At 40.1% G+C, this 18646-nt stretch overlaps 1 pseudogene; it reads right to left on the bottom strand.

Moving 5' to 3' along the window:
* Positions 1-11945: 11945 nt before the first annotated feature.
* LOC146635741 (uncharacterized) lies at positions 11946-15287 on the bottom strand (annotated as a pseudogene).
* Positions 15288-18646: the final 3359 nt, after the last annotated feature.

The raw sequence follows: 18646 nt of genomic DNA on the forward strand, positions 1-18646 counted from the left end.
AAAATGCTGATGTCACGTCAAAGGAGAGAGAGAGAGACCTGATGAAACAGCTGGCTGAAGAAAACAAACCACCAACTAAAGAAGAGGAGACAACAGCAGCATGTATGTGCTTTGTCATATAGTTGACTCTATTTCTACTTCCTGCTGCTTTATTTATGTCGAGGGCGTAGATTTGGTTTTGGCATTGGTGGGGACGAATGATTCAACCACCGAACCCTGCCCTGTTTTTTTTTTTTCCTTTTTGTCTTTGTTTCTTGATAAAAAAGGAGAAATATACTTCCCTGCATATGCTATTATACATGCTTTTAAACCATTTAAACTTAAAAGACATAGTTTTGTTAAATTTGTTAAATTACCATTAAACAAATGACTGACTAAGTATTTTAGGCTTTAGTTTACTTCAGCCATATTCCATATCAATCAGGTATCATACCAAAAAAAAGGAAGCTTCAAATACAGTCATGATAATAAAAGAATATGACTTTAAGGACTTAACAACATTAGTTCAGTTATAGTGCACCAACATCTCTTATATGCATTAGCACTAAGGGAACACTGAATGACCTGGTGGTTTTTGTCCATCTAAGATGACCACAAAAAGATCTCTCGGCAAAATTATGCAACATTTTAGGCACTATTGCCCCGATCAAGTTAGTGAGCTGGGATGTTTTATTCTAAACATGAACTACTGTTACAGCAAAAGACATGGACTACATCCCCCACACAACAACTCAATGTCCACTATGTGAAGGGGCCACACACATGCCTTCTCCTCTCGTTAACTGAGATAAACTGCTGGCATGTTTGTTTTACATCTTACATTTTACATTTGGTTTTTACATCTATACTGTCCAGTCTCTCCTGGTGGACATGGCAAAGAGCAGCATTGTTTAATCTCATTTGAGTCATTGTTAACCTTAGCCATGTTTTTAGTCTTGTGAGAGCACTGAAGCTTCTTTTAGCCTCAGCCGAGGATACTGGGATGATGATAATAAATACTAGTTAATCTATAGCACCAAATCATCAGTCAGTCACCTGTGACCTCGCCTCTTCACCTCTGTCCGAGCTACAACATGGCAGAGCTGCCTCTGTCACCTGATGAATAACAGTGAGACATTCCACATACATGCAGTCACACATGTGCTTCAAATACAGTCATGAACCACCAAGTCATCATCCAACTTCACCTGTGATCTTGTGTCACCATTACTCTCTGAGCTTTGTGTTGGTTCTTCTGTCACCTGACAAATAGGACGTACATGACAATAAGAATAAAATGTGAAGCTGCTTCAGTGTTTCTGTCAGTTTGTGCAGATCTTGACTGCATTTTTACAACAATTTGTGCAAACTGCACTACAAGGTGGAATATTTGCGCAATCATGACTACCTCATGATATTTTGTCTCAAAAATTAACCCTATGAATATGTCAGTAACAGCCTCTGTAAACTAATATCCTGGCCTGCTCGAGGCTGCCGTTTTCTCTGACAGTTTCAATCAAGATTAGAAATGCTGCTCTGAGACTGAGAGAACTAATAGTGCTGCCTGTTGTGCAGTTAGTTTCCAAAACACGTTATTCATGGTTACATACAATTTTAGACTGACGTGGGCCAAAGCCTAGCATAGCCTGTAACGTTATTATGACGGACACATTTTATGAGTGAACTTGGCTTTAAGTGACTAACAGGTTTCAAATTCAAATTCAAATTCAAATTTTATTTGTCACGTACACAGTCATACACAGTACGATATGTAGTGAAATGCTTGGACAACTGCTCGTGACCTAAAGAGAACAAAAAAGGAAAAGGCTATGAATAAGATAGGAAATAAATATGAAAAATTAAAAAGGGTAAATTTAACTAGGAAGGAATAAAATATAAATTAAGGTTAAAAATGAAATAACTGTACAACACAAATTAGAATGAAGGGTAAATTTAACTGGGAAGAATAAGATAAAATATATAAATTAAAGTTGAAAATAAAATAACTGTACAACACAATACACAATACACAATATAGAACTATATAAGAATGTATGAAGAAATCTAAATATAAATAAATATATACACAATAACAGCAGCTGTACAAGTATTAACCGGAAATGAAGAATATAGTGACCAGTGTTGTGCAAAACCAAAGTCCAGAAAGTCCAGTGTGTGTGTAAGAACCATATGTGTGGGTCAGTACTGTGTGGTGGTGTGATTGAGAGACCGTATCGCCTGCGGGAAGAAGCTCCTCCTCAGTCTCTCTGTGTTGGTCTTCAGGGAGCGGAATCGCTTTCCTGACCTCAGCAGAGAGAACAGTCTGTTGTTGGGATGGCTGAGGTCCTTCACGATCTTCCTGGCCTTGGTCCAGCACCGCCTGCTGTAGATTGAGTGCAGGTCAGGGAGCTCGGAGCGGATGGTGCGCTCAGCTGACCGCACAACCCTCTGTAGAGCTCGTCTGTCCTGCATGGTGCTGTTCCCGAACCAGGTTAAGATGTTTCCCGCCAGGATGCTCTCTATGGTGCACGAGTAAAAGTTCCTGAGCACCTTGGAGGGCAGTTGGAAGTCTCTCAAGCGTCTGAGGTGGTAGAGACGCTGTCGGGCCTTTTTCACCACAGTGTTGATGTGACAGGACCATGACAGGTCCTGCGTGATGTGAACTCCGAGGTATTTGAAGCTGTCCACTCTCTCCACTGGGCACTCGTTGATGACGGGGGTCTGGTAGTTCCTCTCCTGCTTAGTGCTGAAGTCCACTATCAGCTCCTTTGTCTTACTGACGTTTAGAAGGAGGTTGTTCCTCTGGCACCAGTTCTCCAGATTCCTAATCTCCTTCAGGTAGGCCGTCTCGTTGTTATCAGAGATCAGGCCCACCACGACGGTGTCGTCAGCAAACTTGATGATGGTGGTGGAGCTGGTAGTGGCCACACAGTCATATGTGTACAAAGAGTACAGCAGGGGGCTCAGAACACACCCCTGGGGGGCTCCAGTGCTGAGAGTGGTGGAGGCTGAGACATGTCCGCCCATCCTTACTGCCTGTGGTCTGCCAGTTAGGAAGTTGGAGATCCACTGACACATAGATGAGCTGAGTCCCAGATGCTCCAGCTTGGTGGTGAGTGTGGAGGGAATTATGGTGTTAAATGCAGAGCTGTAGTCTATGAAGAGCATTTTAACATAATTCCCCCTTCTAGTGTCCAAGTGAGTGAGTGATGTGTGGAGGAGATGAGAGATGGCATCGTCTGTGGAACGATTTGGACGGTAAGCGAACTGTAGTGGGTCCAGTGTGTCTGGTAGTGAAGAAATGATGAAGTCTCTGACCAGGCGTTCAAAGCACTTCATCACTACTGAGGTGAGGGCTACAGGGCGATAGTCATTGAGAGAAGCAGGGTGGGGTTTCTTCGGGACAGGAACAATGATGGACTCTTTGAAGCATGTGGGGATCACCGACTGAGATAAAGAGATGTTGAATATCTCAGTGAACACAGGAGCTAGCTGGTATGCGCAGTCTCTGAGGATACGACCTGGGATGCCGTCTGGTCCTGCTGCTTTCCTGGTGTTCACTCTCTTGAAGGCTCTCCTTACTTCATGCTCGGAGATGACGAGCACGTTTCCGGTGCTGGCAGTATCTTCCTGTCTGCAGCCGTTAGCGCCGCTAACACTAGCATTGTTGGAGACCTTAGCTGCAGCCTCGAAGCGAGCATAGAAAGTGTTCAGCTCGTCTGCCAGAGTCACGGCCGCGTTCGTCATACCGGTTGTTGGTGCTTTATAGTCCGTTATTGTCCTTAGTCCCCGCCACAGGCTCCTAGAGTCACTCTGTTGGAGTTGTGACTCTAGTTTCCTCCCGTAGCGCTGCTTCGCCTCTTTCACCGCCCTCCGCACGCAGGTTTCTTTGAAAAACACTTTGTTATATCCAGATTCTTCCTCTTTGCTGCCGTCCTCCTCTCCTCCTCGCAGCGCAGGCTTGCCGCTGCTAAAACTAAACAGAGCTCCCTGAAAGGCACAGCCAATCACATTGGCCATATTTGTCACATGAGTAGGACTCCAGTAGAGAACGTAATTTAACTCTTTCTGCACCGCTGGGTGAATGAGACGCTGACATGTTTTTTTTTTCTCTTTCTGTCGGGTTTGTTTTTCTTTACTCGAAGAGATCAAATTATTGGTGGGGACAATTCAATAATCGCTGAATATTGGTGGGGACATGTCCCTTCCTTCCATGCCAAATCTACGCCCTTGATTTATGTCTTCTTTATTTTTATGTCACGTTTGTTAAAAACATCTTTGATAAAAGCAGGTTCATCCATATTACTGCTGTTTTTATAATCACAATACTTTATTAATGCCTGAGGAATTTTATTATAGTTTTGATCTGTTTGTCTCCTGGGCCCTGTTTCAGGAAGCCGGTTTAGTGGAAAAACTGAGTAAGTATACCCTGAGTTAACGAAAACTCTGGGTTTTCGGTTTCACAAAGCGAGTTCAGCTGCAGCCTGAGTGAGTCACTATGACGACACACTCCGTGAAGCTAACCTGCCCCCTAGCAGGTTTACTACAACTAACCCTGACTGTCTCCGCCCCTTTGTCGGAAACCTGACAGTAGGAAGTGTCGGACATGGCGTGCCACTTCCTTGAAGAGCCAGTAGATGTTGAAGCCCAAATTCTCCGCAGAGCTCTCCGCCGGGAGAGAGTGATCAGAGCGCGTTTGGACATTTTATCATTTCCTGATGATTTTCTGTGCGAACGTTACCGTTTCTCAGCACAATCTATAATTTATTTGGATAACATCCTCAGGCCATATATTACGCATGTGACACATCGCGGACATCCTCTCAGTTCATTGCATATTATTTGTATTGCACTTCGGTTTCTTGCAAACGGGAGCTTTCTGTATAATATTGGTGACGCTGAGCACGTTTCCAAGGCTACCGTCTGTCGGGCAGTCAGGAATGTTACAGTTGCACTGAAACGTCTCCTGTACTCGTTTGTGGTGTTCCCCGGTCATAGACCCACAAGATTTATCAAAGAGGGATGCCACAAAATTGCAGGTATCAGGATGAACGAAACTTAATTTATGATGTGGTGATACTTGAACTACTACTTAAATGTTACATTTATTCTCACGGTTCCCAGGTGTGATTGGCTGTATAGATGGCACTCACATTCCAATCATTGCTCCTTCAGTAAATGAAGGAGACTATGTGAACAGGAAGTCTTTCCACAGCATTAATGTACAGGTACATAGTTCCCTGTAGCATGTCAAACTAACAAATTATTTCATTATAGTAATGGATGCTAATTTGTGTTCTCTGCACTGTGAAGATCATATGTGATGCTGCCAACATTATGACAAATGTGGAAGCCAAGTGGCCAGGCTCTGTCCATGACTCACAAATATTCCGTGAATGTACACTGAGCACAAAATTTGGACATGGTGAGTTGAGAATACTTTAAAATATATAAAGACCAATTGCTTCAGGGACATTTGAACTGAAGTGTACCCTTCTGTCTTAGGAGAGTTCACTGGCTACTTGCTTGGTGATAGGGGGTATCCATGTTTACCCTATTTGCTTACCCCTTACCCTGACCCTGAACCGGGCCCACAGCAGCGATATAATCTGGCTAATTGCAGGACAAGAGCCAGAATTGAAATGACTATCGGAATGCTTAAGGCCCGGTTCCAGTGCCTGCAAAGACTCAGGGTCACCCCAGAAAGGGCATGTGACATTATTGTGGCATGTGTGATTCTTCACAACATTGCCACAATTAGAGGAGAACACTGTCCTTCTGAACCAAACATCAGCAGTGATCCAAACCATGAACATCCTGACCCTCCCACGGACATACAAGATGGAAGAGCAGTCAGAGACACCATATGTCACAATCATTTCCTTTGACCCATCATCTCAACATGTTGAAAGAAGAATAAACAGATTTTTTGTTCAACTGGCTTTATTGGTCGCCTGTATTTCCTGTACACAAAGTATTAAAAAATGTAAACCTCATAAAGTGTCTCTGTTGCTTCCTCCTCTGTAACAGCTGTCAATGTTTCTTCATTATTTTCCTGTAGTAAAGAAATAGACAACATTGCTGTTCTACTGTAAACTCATATAATCTGTGGAGTATTACTCACAACTGCATGTTGCTCTGGCTCAACAGGAGGCTGCACCAGATGCAGTACACCATCACCATCAACTGATAGAATATGAGGTTTATACAGGTCACTTAAACTTACAAGGGACCAAATGGCAATTAACAAACATACCAATCACCTTACACTTCATTGTCATTATGCTCTCAAAGACAACCAAGGCTGAGGGAAGGCAAAATCAGTCGGAAAATAACTTCACTACAAAATAATCCATTATGGTAAAGAGTTTATCAAATGAATGAGCAGCACTGCAAAGGTGACTGTGAAGAAAGGATGTATGCACATCATGTATTATTTTGAATTTACCCCTTATGTAGGCACTTGTGTCTTGCGGGGTTATTGACTCAGAGGATGTCCCCGCAGAGATGCCTTCGGCCACAGGGCGCCCACTGTTTTGGCTGAGGGCCAACTGCTCAGCCTCTGTGAGTGGTGGTGGTGGAGGACCCCCACCTGTTTTTCGGGCCTCCGCTTTTTTTCTGTTGGCTATAACGGGCCACATTTGAGCATACAGAGTAAGCAAATATGTACTTGTAATGTGCTCAGATAATTTCAATAAGTGCTTACAGAAAGGAAATTAATGTAGCCTCTAACTGCAATTGATTTACATGGGACAAACAGACCAAGCACTATGGCTCATAATACAATTACACCTTACCTGTTTGGACTATATTTTTATATTTCATTTTTACTTGCTGCCAGGCACGTTTGGGGCCTGTTGGGTTGCACCTGTGCTCACATCACATCACAAAATAAAATGTATAAAATAACAAATAAAATAACATATGATAAAATAACGTGTTAAATGGGTGGAAATCCCTCGATCAATGTTTAAATTAACACTCACGCATTGACTCTGTCGGCTATGTTTTGCCATGCATGCTTTTGCAGCTGAGGCTGTGTTACTTTTTTCCGCGGAATTTGCATGTTATCGGCATATGCTGCCATCAGAATTTCGGCCTCAAGCGCTGTGAAATACATTGACCGCGCCTTCTTTCCCTCTGTCTCCATGGTGACTCGCTTAATCTGTGCTCCGCTTATCAGGGCTTTATGTATCCTCGTCCGCGCGCTTCACTTGGGGTTAAAGCAACTCCGCGTTGACTGAACTAATTGTTATCAGCCTTTCTGAAACCGAATATTCCGAGTTGGACAGTTCGGGGTTACTCAACCCTGCGTATCGTTTTTCACTCTGAGTTTTCCAAACCGGCTTCCTGAAACAGGGCCCTGGTGTCCCTTTTGTTTTATCTAGCCTCAAGTTTTCTCTTCTCTTTGCCTGTCCTCTTGTTTCTAGTTTCCTGTGGTAGGACCTGTCTTTGACCTCAGTCTTGTCTCCGTGTTAATTAGTCCGTATCTTCGGTCATGTTGTTTTTTCGCCTATTTCCTTTTCAGGTCTGTGTTTCTCTCATTCCCTCTGTTCTCTGTATTTAGTCAATCTGCGTCTCTGTGTGCGTTTTGTGTACTTCCTGTTTTACTTTGATAGTCACTTGTCTTGTGTGCAGCATGTTGTGTTTTGTTTGCTCGTCTCATTAATTAGATCCTGCTCTGCTGCGTTCCCACCTGAGGTCTGTTCCCTCGTTTGCTCTTGGGTGTATTTACAGTTTTTTCTGAATGCTTAAACCCTAACTGTGATTCCTGTAGCACAATCTGTAAAACTATTCAGACTTATAGCAAAACCACTCACTGAGTTTGCAAAACTAAAAGCACAAAAACTGCTTTGCACTCAGTTTGCAATTTTGTAACACACACTTTGCAAAACTGTAGGCACAATTCACTGCACAACACTCAATTACCAAATTTCCAACACACTCCTAGCAAAAGTATACACATGTATGGCTATCATTAACACTAATTTGCCAACTGTCTGGCACACTTTCACATGTGAAAACTTTTTTAGATAATTAGTTCACTTTGCAATCAGCCTAAGCACTATAATACAGGTAAGCTGTGTGTGCGGAGTACAATGGAGGGAGCAGAAAGAGTGAGAAGTAGAGGAGGCCGAGGAAGAGGACGTGGAGGTGAAGAAGTAGGACGAAGAGGACGACAAGGACAAGGAGGAGCAAGAGGAAGACGAGGAGGGGGGAGAGGAAGGGTAGGAAGAGTAAGAAATAGAATTGCTGATGACATCAGAGCTACAATAGTGGACCATGTAATCAACCGTGGAATGACCCTGAGGGTAGCTGGCCAACGGGTCCAGCCTAACTCGAGCCGCTACACTGTAGCAAGCACCATAAGGACATCTTGAAATGAGAATCGGTTAGTACAGTCACTTCGCACAAAGATTTGTAGCACTGCCATATGCCAATGAGAAACACACCAATACCATTGATGTAAAAATACTGAAATTGTTACTTTACAGAATTGCTAGATGACCAGATGCTGGGGCAGAGGAAGCATGTTCACTGCAGACCAAGTAACCCATATAGTCATTATGGCGATTGCAAATAATCCTATACTTGGAAATAAACACTTGTGTTTGTTTTGATGTGTTTGAATAAACACCAGTACTTGAAGTTTGGATCCCTCTATGCTTATGGATCTATGACAGAAGTATGAGCTCAAACTGACATAGCCTACCTTGTGCACAGAGAAAGCAAAAGCCAGATGTGTTTTGTATTCATACCATCAGTGTGCAGTTGGCGCATTGTGTGCTTAGTAGATGATGGCTTGTGTGTACTGTTTGATACGGAAACACCATTTTTACGAAGGTGTGAAGAGTTAATCTAGCTGTGTTTGCTTTTGCAAGAGAACTACAATGTTTTGATTATTGGGTGACAGGTTTTCTTATTTGTGTGAAGAGTTTTGCAAAATTAGCCAATAGTTACAAAAAATGTGCTTAAGCAATCAGAAAAAAACTGTAATGTCTGCATCTCCCTCACTTCTGTGTGTTCTTCCAGTCTGTTTAGTTTCTGGTGTTTCCCAGTTTTATTTTGTAATCTTTAATTGTAGCAAAAAAAAAAGCTACTTTTGTGGTTTAGTTTTAGGCTCTTTGAATTCTGCATTTTGGGTCCATTCGTGCCTGCCTCACACAGCTGTTATGAAATACAAACAGTAACAGAATGAACTAAATTAAGTAACACAATATGTTACAAAGTTTACAAAATATAAGAAATAGCTCAGTTTAAATACCCAGAAGGTGAAATATTTATGACTGACATTTTACTCTAAACTTTAAAACAAAGTTTTAAAGTTTAGAGTAAAATGTCAGTCATAAACAAAGTTTTAAAGTTTCTTGAAAAATTATGGGTAATATAAAGTTTTATTGATTTACATATTTGAGGTGACCTTGACCTGATTTTCACCAAAATTAAATCAGCTGAGCTGTTCTTGGTTTCTGCCATCACACAACATTCGAAAATGATACCAGTGGACACTGGACTACGAACAAACAGACAGGGAGACAATTGTAAATTTTAGAATATAAAAATTTAGACTTTGTGATAAATAATGTAAAAATTGTGTTACATCTTTAGCATGTATGTCAGGCATGAGGTCACCTTTTTGGTAAGGACAGCAGTTAATGGCACTTTTTCAGTCTGTTCATTCTGTTTTACTGTCAGTGATCTGTCAGAGACGCTGCTTCATTTGAAATGTTGCTTCTTCTGAAGATTTACATTTACTCAAAAGTATTTAGTTTCTCAGCTGCAGAGACGTGAAAATTATATGAGAGTGAAATTTTAAAAAAGAACCAAATTACAGACTTCACTTTTCCCTGGATTGATGCTCTTTACATGAACATTAACAAATGTTCCTGTTTGTAGGAGAAGTTCAGTAAAAAAATGTTTAAGTATTCATAATTTCCTTGTCATTTGACACATGGCGCCACCTTGTGTCAAATTAAAAACATTTCAATTTGTCGGAAAATTTAAAAAATCTAAAATATTTTCAGAGTAAATCAAAGTGCAGGCTTTTCTTCTGGTTGCTTCCCTTGTAGTGGTTTTAGTTCATGTAGTTGTGGGTGGGGATCACAAACAGGATCTGATGTTGTGATGAGTGAATCAAGTCAGACTGTAGATTTTCCTTCTTCTAGCTGTACTGACTGACCTTTGACCTGATGTGTTGATGACTCTTCACCTCTGTCTCCTCTCACAGGGAGAAGATGACCTGCAGGATCCTGCTGCTCATCATCCTCACCTCATGTGTCTCTGGTTCGTTTACAGCTTCACTTTATGAACTCCAAATAAAGCTCAACAACAGATTTGTTCCAGTTCTCAGTGTGTCTGCTCCTCTCTTTCCCTCTCTGTCTCCTCAACAGGATCATTTGTAGTCAATGTGACACAGACCTGCTATCAGGCAGAGGAGAACCACAACATCACACTGGAGTGGACGTTCACCACCAAACCTGACAGATCCACCAAAACTCTCAACATCCTCTGTGAACTCTTCATCAGTGATAAAGTCTCAGTCCTGTATCATGTTCATGAAGGTGTTGAGGTGTCAGAGTCTCAGGATGCAAAGTTTTCAGGACGAGTCCAGAGTGACAAAGACGCCCTCAGAGAAGGACGAATCAGACTTCAACTGTCCAGACTCAGGACTGATGACTTGGGTCTGTACCTGTGTGAGGTCAACACTGATTATGGCTTTAGTGTTGGAAGATGTCGACTCAACGTTACTGGTAAGATGAGTGAAACTTTAAAACGTGAGGATAGGTCATATTTTAGTTGATCTTTAGGATAATGAACTTTGGTGAATAGATTTTATGAACTTTCAGGATAAAATAATATTTTCTGTCCTTTCCAGCAGCTGCTGCTGAGACCAAACATCAAACTCCAACAATGAACCCACAGACAGAGAGTCGAGGAAGCATCTGTTGTGGGTTTCTGGGTGACATGTACACCTATGTACCTATATATCTATCTGCACTGAAGATATATACTGTAATCTTCATGTAGACTCTAAAGAACAAGCTGTTTTGCCTTCACCAGGGTTTAGGTGGCACAGTAAAAGGGCAGTTAATGCTGGGGAGAGTTCTCCTGCACTCTTAGAAGGGATGTGTTAAAATTGACACATCATGTGTTAAATTTTAACACATGTGCTGCATCAGATTAGGGACAACACATGATGTGTCAGTTTTAACACAATTAATGTGTCTGCTCCTTTAACACATCTTCTGTGTTAAAAAATGTAAACACAAAGATGTGTTATTTTGACACAAAGATGTGTTAAAATGTGTACATTTCAATTTTTTTTAAAAAAGGAGAAAAAAGATGGGTATATATTATACATTTATTGAATTCCATTTTTTTATTTGGCATATTATAAATCATTACAAAATGAATGAACAACAGCTGTCAGAATCTTTTCAATTAAAATGTTTTAAATTCAATTTTAGCCAAAGCTATATCACAATTTTTACTTTACAAAATCAAACAAAATTCATATCTGACTAGCTTTCTATCTCTCTAGATCATTAAAATGTCAAAAAAATTTGAAAAAAGGGCAATCATATATATGATTGCCCTTTTTTCAATTTTTCAATTTTTTCAATATATATATATAATGTTCTGATATAATCCAGACAATACATGAATTAAAATTTTTAAAGGTAACAATTGTCATCTTCAACAAATTGTCAACATTTAACAAATGTGCAGTTGCATGCAAACAGAAAAACATACATTTTGGCGAATATAGCATCCAGGTTATACAATTTTGTACCTTGGGTTTAAATACGAAAATCAAAAATTTCAGCCAATCAGTTCATATTGTCTGACCTTTCCACTGCATAGGCATAAAAATGGTCAGTCCTGATAAGCAGTGTATTTGACAAAGATGCCAAATGAGGTTTCTCACCTCTGTGAACAGAGACTCTCTACATTTTGGACAGGTGAACATTTTACTTGCATCCTTTAATCTGTGCAATCAGCTCCAGTACTTTGGTTTTCCTTTGGGTGGACAGCGGCAGGTCATAGACAAACTCAAAGAAGGTGAAGACGGAGCCAAGTGGTGCTGGATAGGACAAGTTACATACCCAGTACAGTTTGAAAAGCTTATCCACAGCACACGTCAGGCCATCATTCAGAGAAATGGTTACTCTGTCATTCTTAGCAACAATGATGTACTGCCTGGTTGCCCTCTTTAGATCACCGATGCATATCAGCTGGGGTTGGTGTGTTGTGGATGATGCTTCAGGATCACTGCAAAGCGATGCAATACTTGTTCCAGGCTTGGAGATGGGGAAGATAAAGATAGTATTCAGTGAGGTGTAGACAAATGCTTTCCTCAGGTAAATACCGTGAGAACTTTACTGAATACATACCAGTGCAAAAAAGGCTGCAACGACTGGCACCAACTGGTGGGAGTAGGTGTGTTAACACATGGCGGGGGGGGGGGGGGTTCTTGTTTCCAGGGCAGCTACTGATTTGAGCTTCGGAATGATACTGGCTTCCCATTTTCGCAAAAAGAGGTCCACCTTTCCTCCTGTAAGATTGCCAAACTCCAAGTCCAGCCTACGGAAATAAAAGAAGTGTTTAAGTTTAAAATGAAGCATTAAATACATTAAATCAAAAGTACATTCTGTCCATTTGGTAGCTGTATGGCTAAAATCAAACTTTACAGTATCACATTTCTGTTACCCATTCCACATCAAGCTTACCTACACAGTGAAACAACAATTTACTTGGAGTGGTATTTGAATACAAGTCCATTATTCCTTAATTTTAGCTATGATTTGGGTCCCATCAGACCCTGAGAAAAAATTAGGACTTTTTAGCTGATGTTCAACTTTCTAGCAGACAATTTCTTATGTTGTCTGTCTGCGGTTTGTCCTGTAGAGCTTTTTTGTTGAAAATAGTGCTGCTGAAAGCAGAGTTTCATACAGATTTAGGTGATTTTTTGTAGGGTTTTCACTTCCACGAGCAGCACTTTCTGCATTGTCATTTGATGTCCCTACTATTAGATAGTCATTTGGTGGTACGACTAAGATTTTGGACCATGTGAAAAGTGATGCTCATTGTAATCAGTGCGCAGGGAGTAATGATCAAACTCTGAAGTTATAAAACTTTCAAAATATTCACTAGGAGCTCATAAACATACCTCCAATGTATCGACTCCTGTTACATACTTTGTATGCAAAACACAACTGAGTGGAGAAGGAGTACATAAACCATTACCAGAGAACCAAGCAACTTACCAGACTTGGCATGTCCAAAAACCGTGGGTACTCTCAGAATATTCCAGGCTCTGAGACTGGTGTATGTTTCCTCCATGCCTGACATGATAATTGGAAGGTTCTCAGCTGAGGGCCGCAATAACTTGGGTGACCCACTCATCTGTGCTGCTGGTATTCCCATCCTCTCGCCTGAGCTTCTTGTCTTCACCACAGTCATCTGTCACTTTTCGCTTCTTATAATGTCTCTGCCCCTGGTCGAGATTCCGTCTAAGGTTGCGCAGTTTAGTCTCTAGGAATCCACAATGAGAGACTGGATCATAATAATGCTCCTGAGGAAGAAAGGACAGAGGTATATGGGTAACAGCTGAGCAATTTTAACTGAGAAAAAAAGCTCTAATAAATAATTAGATAAAGGTTAAACGATACACAGTAAGTGGGAACAAGTGCAATTTACAGTATGTAGTGGAATTTACATTATTAAAATGCTAAATTTACTTACAAATCCTTCCCCCTGTCCTGCCACTTAAGGGTGGAAAAGTGGTGAGGATGCTTTTTGCTACAGTTAGCTTCTCTGCACTAAGAGGGTAACTGGAAAACAAAGGTAAACTTTTTTACTTCTGTGCACTTCAACATTTTTAAAGGAAAACATTCATTGCAAAATTTTAACAAAGTACAGTAAAGTGCTATACTTACTAACCACACCTCTCCACCAAATCCCCAATGCAAGTCTTCACAAGGAGCCTCCTCGATGGCACCGACAGGTTTCATACTCCTTAAGAATCTGTGGGGCTTTCCTGAGTGACTTCAGGGGTTGACTTTGTTCTTCTGTGGTAATGGTAGACTGTGTAAAGGCAACACCAGACACTTTACCTCTCTGCAATAATCTTCAAAGTCATGACAGTAAATTTCCACAGAGCATAAAAGCACGAGTTTACTCAAAAAGCTGCAGCAGAAGAAGGCGGTTTCTTAACTACGTGATTATAACGCAATGACTAAAAGAAATTCTGAATAATAAATAAATTGATTTTATCTTCTAGTTGCTACTTGGTGAATAAATCTGATCCTGACTAATAGTGATGTCTGATGTCTGTGGCACTGCTGACAATAAGAATTTTTTTTTTTTACAAATTTCTTTCTCATCTATAAAAGTGGTTACAAGGACTTTGACAGATTCTAAGTTGTCATATGTGTGCTGAAAAAATGAAACACATGGCTAAATAAGTAAGATAATTTGCATGGTCAAGTTGCTGTTGTTTGGTTTTTTAAATAACACTGACTATTACTTCCTCAGAAGTTCTGCATAAAAAAGAAACTATATCAGAGCATGTTTCCAGCAATAAGCCTTAAAAAAGAATGTGCACATACTTTAGTTAATCATACTAGATGCAAAAACTGCTTTAACTGCTTGAAAAAATAATCATCTCTGTCAATATGAGGTATATTTCATGTTAAAGTTACTCAGTCTTTATTCCTATTCTCTGCTAGTAAACGAATGGTCGCGGTGATAACTACATTTGCTATATTCAGAGCTAAGGACAATATTGTCATTTTACTCAACACTGCTACGGTTAGGTGCTGACTCTGGCGTTGCTCATAGACAACATAATGCCTGTCGGAGCCGCTAGCCAACTACCACACTGGTTCTAAGAGCAATTTCTGAATACTCTAATACATAAATAAAGTAAATAGATAAATACATGAATAAAGTAATACATAAAAATACTACCAAAACACATTAACTCTAATGGAGTATGGCACGAAATCCAAGAACTAATAATAAAATTAAGAGTAGGATATGTTAGCAAGACTGTTACATTAAGGTTAGCTAGGTATAGTTAAGCAGTAATTAACTTAAACTCTAAACTCCTACATAACTCCTATATTTTATATAAATTCACATTCTTCCAGAAACCCGGCATATTTTCAGTACATTAAGATAAACTGGTAAATGATACTTACTGTAAGGTCTGACAACATACTAGGCGACGTAACCTCCATCTTTGTCTCCTTTGTCTCAGTGGCGCGAAAGATAGCGCCCCCTTCCCGCCGCCGGTATGTCATGTTGCTGGGCAGAATTTGTTTCAATTTTAAGCATGTGTGTTCTTACTCATTTCATTTTCTACTTTTGCTTCAATTATATTCACATGTTACGGTCAAAATTAAGCCTGTTCTTTGTGGATACTTATGCTTATCCGGTTGTTCAGTCTGACGTCACTAGCCGTGTCTGGGTCTAAACTCCGCTGCAGGTCCATATATCAAACGATCACTATGGGATTACTGAGAGTTGAAAAACTGTCTAAAGTCTTTCATCTTTAATAAAATGATCAGCGTTCTGCTCTACCAGGTGTAACAATTGAGTTTAACATCCAGGCATCCATGAAAACGGAATTTATGACATTTAACGGAGTTAGAAGTTAGCAGGGAGTTAGCTCGCTAGCTTCTATCTAAATACAATATAGCATGTCCTGACTGCGGGGTTTTGGAAACAAATTAAAACGTACAGCTCTGCTATCACTTCCAGCATAAATGAAGACAGAAAACTAAACAGCAGTGACGTTTGTAGGGTTACTGAAGTTGGGCTAGCTGGTATATAATGATGTGCTACGTGACCGCTAGCGACACAGCTATGTTAGCATAATATAAACAAGCTAACTTTTTTTCCACTCGATAAAAGTTAATGTGAGTGTTCTCGGTGGTCAGGAACAAATGTAATCGCATGGCAGGATGCTGTAAAAGGACCAAACTTCAGCCAGGAGAACAACTGAGATAATCCATCCACAATACGAGGTTAGTCATTCATATACTGCTGCATGGGCTGGGCTGTAGTTACATCGTAAGGTTTTAAAAACTGAGCTTAAATAAATGATTAGCGGTAATAAAAGCCGAGGGAGGTCAACAGTGGTCGCTGACTGTTTTAGGAGCTTTTTGAGATCAAATAGAAGAAAATACATAACATTAAACATGTTAACAACACAAAAGCCATATTAAACGCAGACTACTTTAGACCCGGAAGTAGGATTCGTCGCGTCATCACTGAACAACCGGATTGTATAGCCATGGCCATTAATTGGTATGCCATACATATTGAGAAATAAAAAAATAATCCTCTTTCAGAATTTTAGTACACCATACACACCTTGGTCCACATTACATTATAAAATGTTTTATTTGTTGAAAGTAATGAGGAAAGGATTAAGGAAAACAAACAATAACTAAACATTTTATTTATTCAGTTAATATAGTTATAATACATTGTTAATCTACAATTTATTTCACTAAACACAGGGCTAGCATCAAATTACTGAGCTGCTAATTTTAGGTCCTGTTGTTAGATTCTGAAAATAACACACAAAATGTGTTAAACTGTGCAACACATCAAGTGTGTTAAGCGTTTTACACATTTTTTCAATGTTTACACATTTTCTTACACGTTATGTTAAAATTTACACAAAATGTGTTAATAGTGTAACAACACATTTTTTGTGTCATTTTTTAACACATCCTTTCTAAGAGTGTGAATAACTCCCCCCCCCAATACACACTCAACGTCTTTCACGCACAGCCAAAACTTGTCTCTTAAAAAACAGTAACATTATAACGGAGATGTTGGAGAACAAATGGGAAGTTACCCAGCAGCAGGGGCGGGGTTACTGGCCCCTATAAAGAGGAGACCGGGGCTCTTCTCTTTCTAACTGTCTCTGAGTGGCTCTGCTGTCTGTTCTTACGGCTCTACATCCTGGGGTTTGCTTTGCTTGCTTTATTATGTGTTGTCTTGCTGTTATGTGTATCTACTTTCTTGTTTTTCATATGATTCAGTGCATTAAACTCAGTTCCAAGAATTCTAGTCTGTTCCTGAGCATCTTTTCCACTAACAGAAGTCAAAACGTTGTGGTTTTTCAGTCCTGTTTGATCAGGCCTGCTCCTTGACTGGCTCCACACAGGGATTTGCGCCCTGGCACTTCTTATTTATCCAGGACACAAATATGTGTGAGTGCAAACTTTTTATGAGGTGTGTCAAATGAGCCAGAGACCAGGTTTGTGTTTCACTTAGCTGATTTTAAAACCTCCTCTCAGGCTCACTGCTATATAAAAACAAAGATTACTTTCTGGATTTAACTATCATCATGGTTCATGGAGAAATCTTGTGTTGAGTTCAGGGGTGTTTTAGCCCAAAATGAATTAAAGCACCCCAAAAGATTTCTTACTTTTTTGACAATATTTGGTACAGTATATTGTCTTTTTTGTGTGTGTGATACAATGCAAAAATATAGAAAGCATACAGTACTTGGTTAAGATGTAATATTTTAACAACAAAAGTATAGATACCTGGTGCCCTTGGATGGTTGGTGTATTCCAATCCACCTCTGGCGCTGGTGCCCTACCCTCAATTTTAAATGCATATAGACACTGAGGGTTTTCGGGAGGAGCCGTGCTGCTCTCTGGCTCTACACCCGTTACATCAGTAAGTCTAAGGCCGATTAAAGCCCAACTTAGGCATTCATTAAGTGAATCCACAACTCACAGTTACTTTAACACAGGACACTTTATTAAAGTGGATGAAACAGAAATACACAAAACAACACTGCGGGACAGTCAATCAGTGAACTTGATTATGAATGCAATGCGAGGGGCTTTACAAAATTAACTGTGTACAAAAAGTCAAAAGTGCCTGTCAGCTATGTCATTGTGAACAAAAGACTTAACTCTTCCACTCACTTTTGCTGTTAGGAAATTAATCTGAAGGGTTGCTTGATGGACTCCTAAATTTACATCTCATTTAAAAGAAGATATAAAAGAAAACAGGAGCGGCTAAAACTACCGCCATCTACTGGCCTTTGGCGGAAATGAGGAACAGCATGACTGTGACTGCGGGTGGAGTAGCTCTGGTTGTCCCCATCGCTGTACTGTACACTGAATAAATACACTTGTAGATTTCTCAGAAATAAAATGACATGTGAAGAAGAGCTTATAGTGCTCACCCTGGTGAAGCAAATATTTGGCTTCACATTACAATTCTGACTGTAAAGGACAGGCTTACAAATACAATAAATAAACGGGATTTGTTTTTGTACTTTTAGCCTTTAGTTTCATGTTTAATATTAATAATACATTTTAATTTAGCTTGAAAAGTTATGCTAGTGTAACATAGTTAAATAGATTTGAAGTTAAATCCCACTAAATGGGACATTGGCGCCACCTACTGTTGAAAAAGTCACCCTGCAATATTCACAAAGGGCAGAGGATTCTGGGTAATCCTCAGAATAATGGAGGATTCCTGCGAGGTAAGGGATGCGCAAATGTCGTGTGGAGGAAAAATCATATCGCAGGCTGTTAAAGTAATACAGACCCGATTAATTTTGTTGTGTATACATCATTTGTTGCGGGTCATTTCTCCAGTCTTTATGTTGAACTGAGTGCAC

The sequence above is a fragment of the Diplotaxodon limnothrissa genome, linkage group LG3, assembly GCF_057381915.1.
Source record: "Diplotaxodon limnothrissa isolate DT_005_m linkage group LG3, D_limnothrissa_male_GT1.1, whole genome shotgun sequence".
NCBI classification, from domain to species: Eukaryota; Metazoa; Chordata; class Actinopteri; order Cichliformes; family Cichlidae; genus Diplotaxodon; species Diplotaxodon limnothrissa.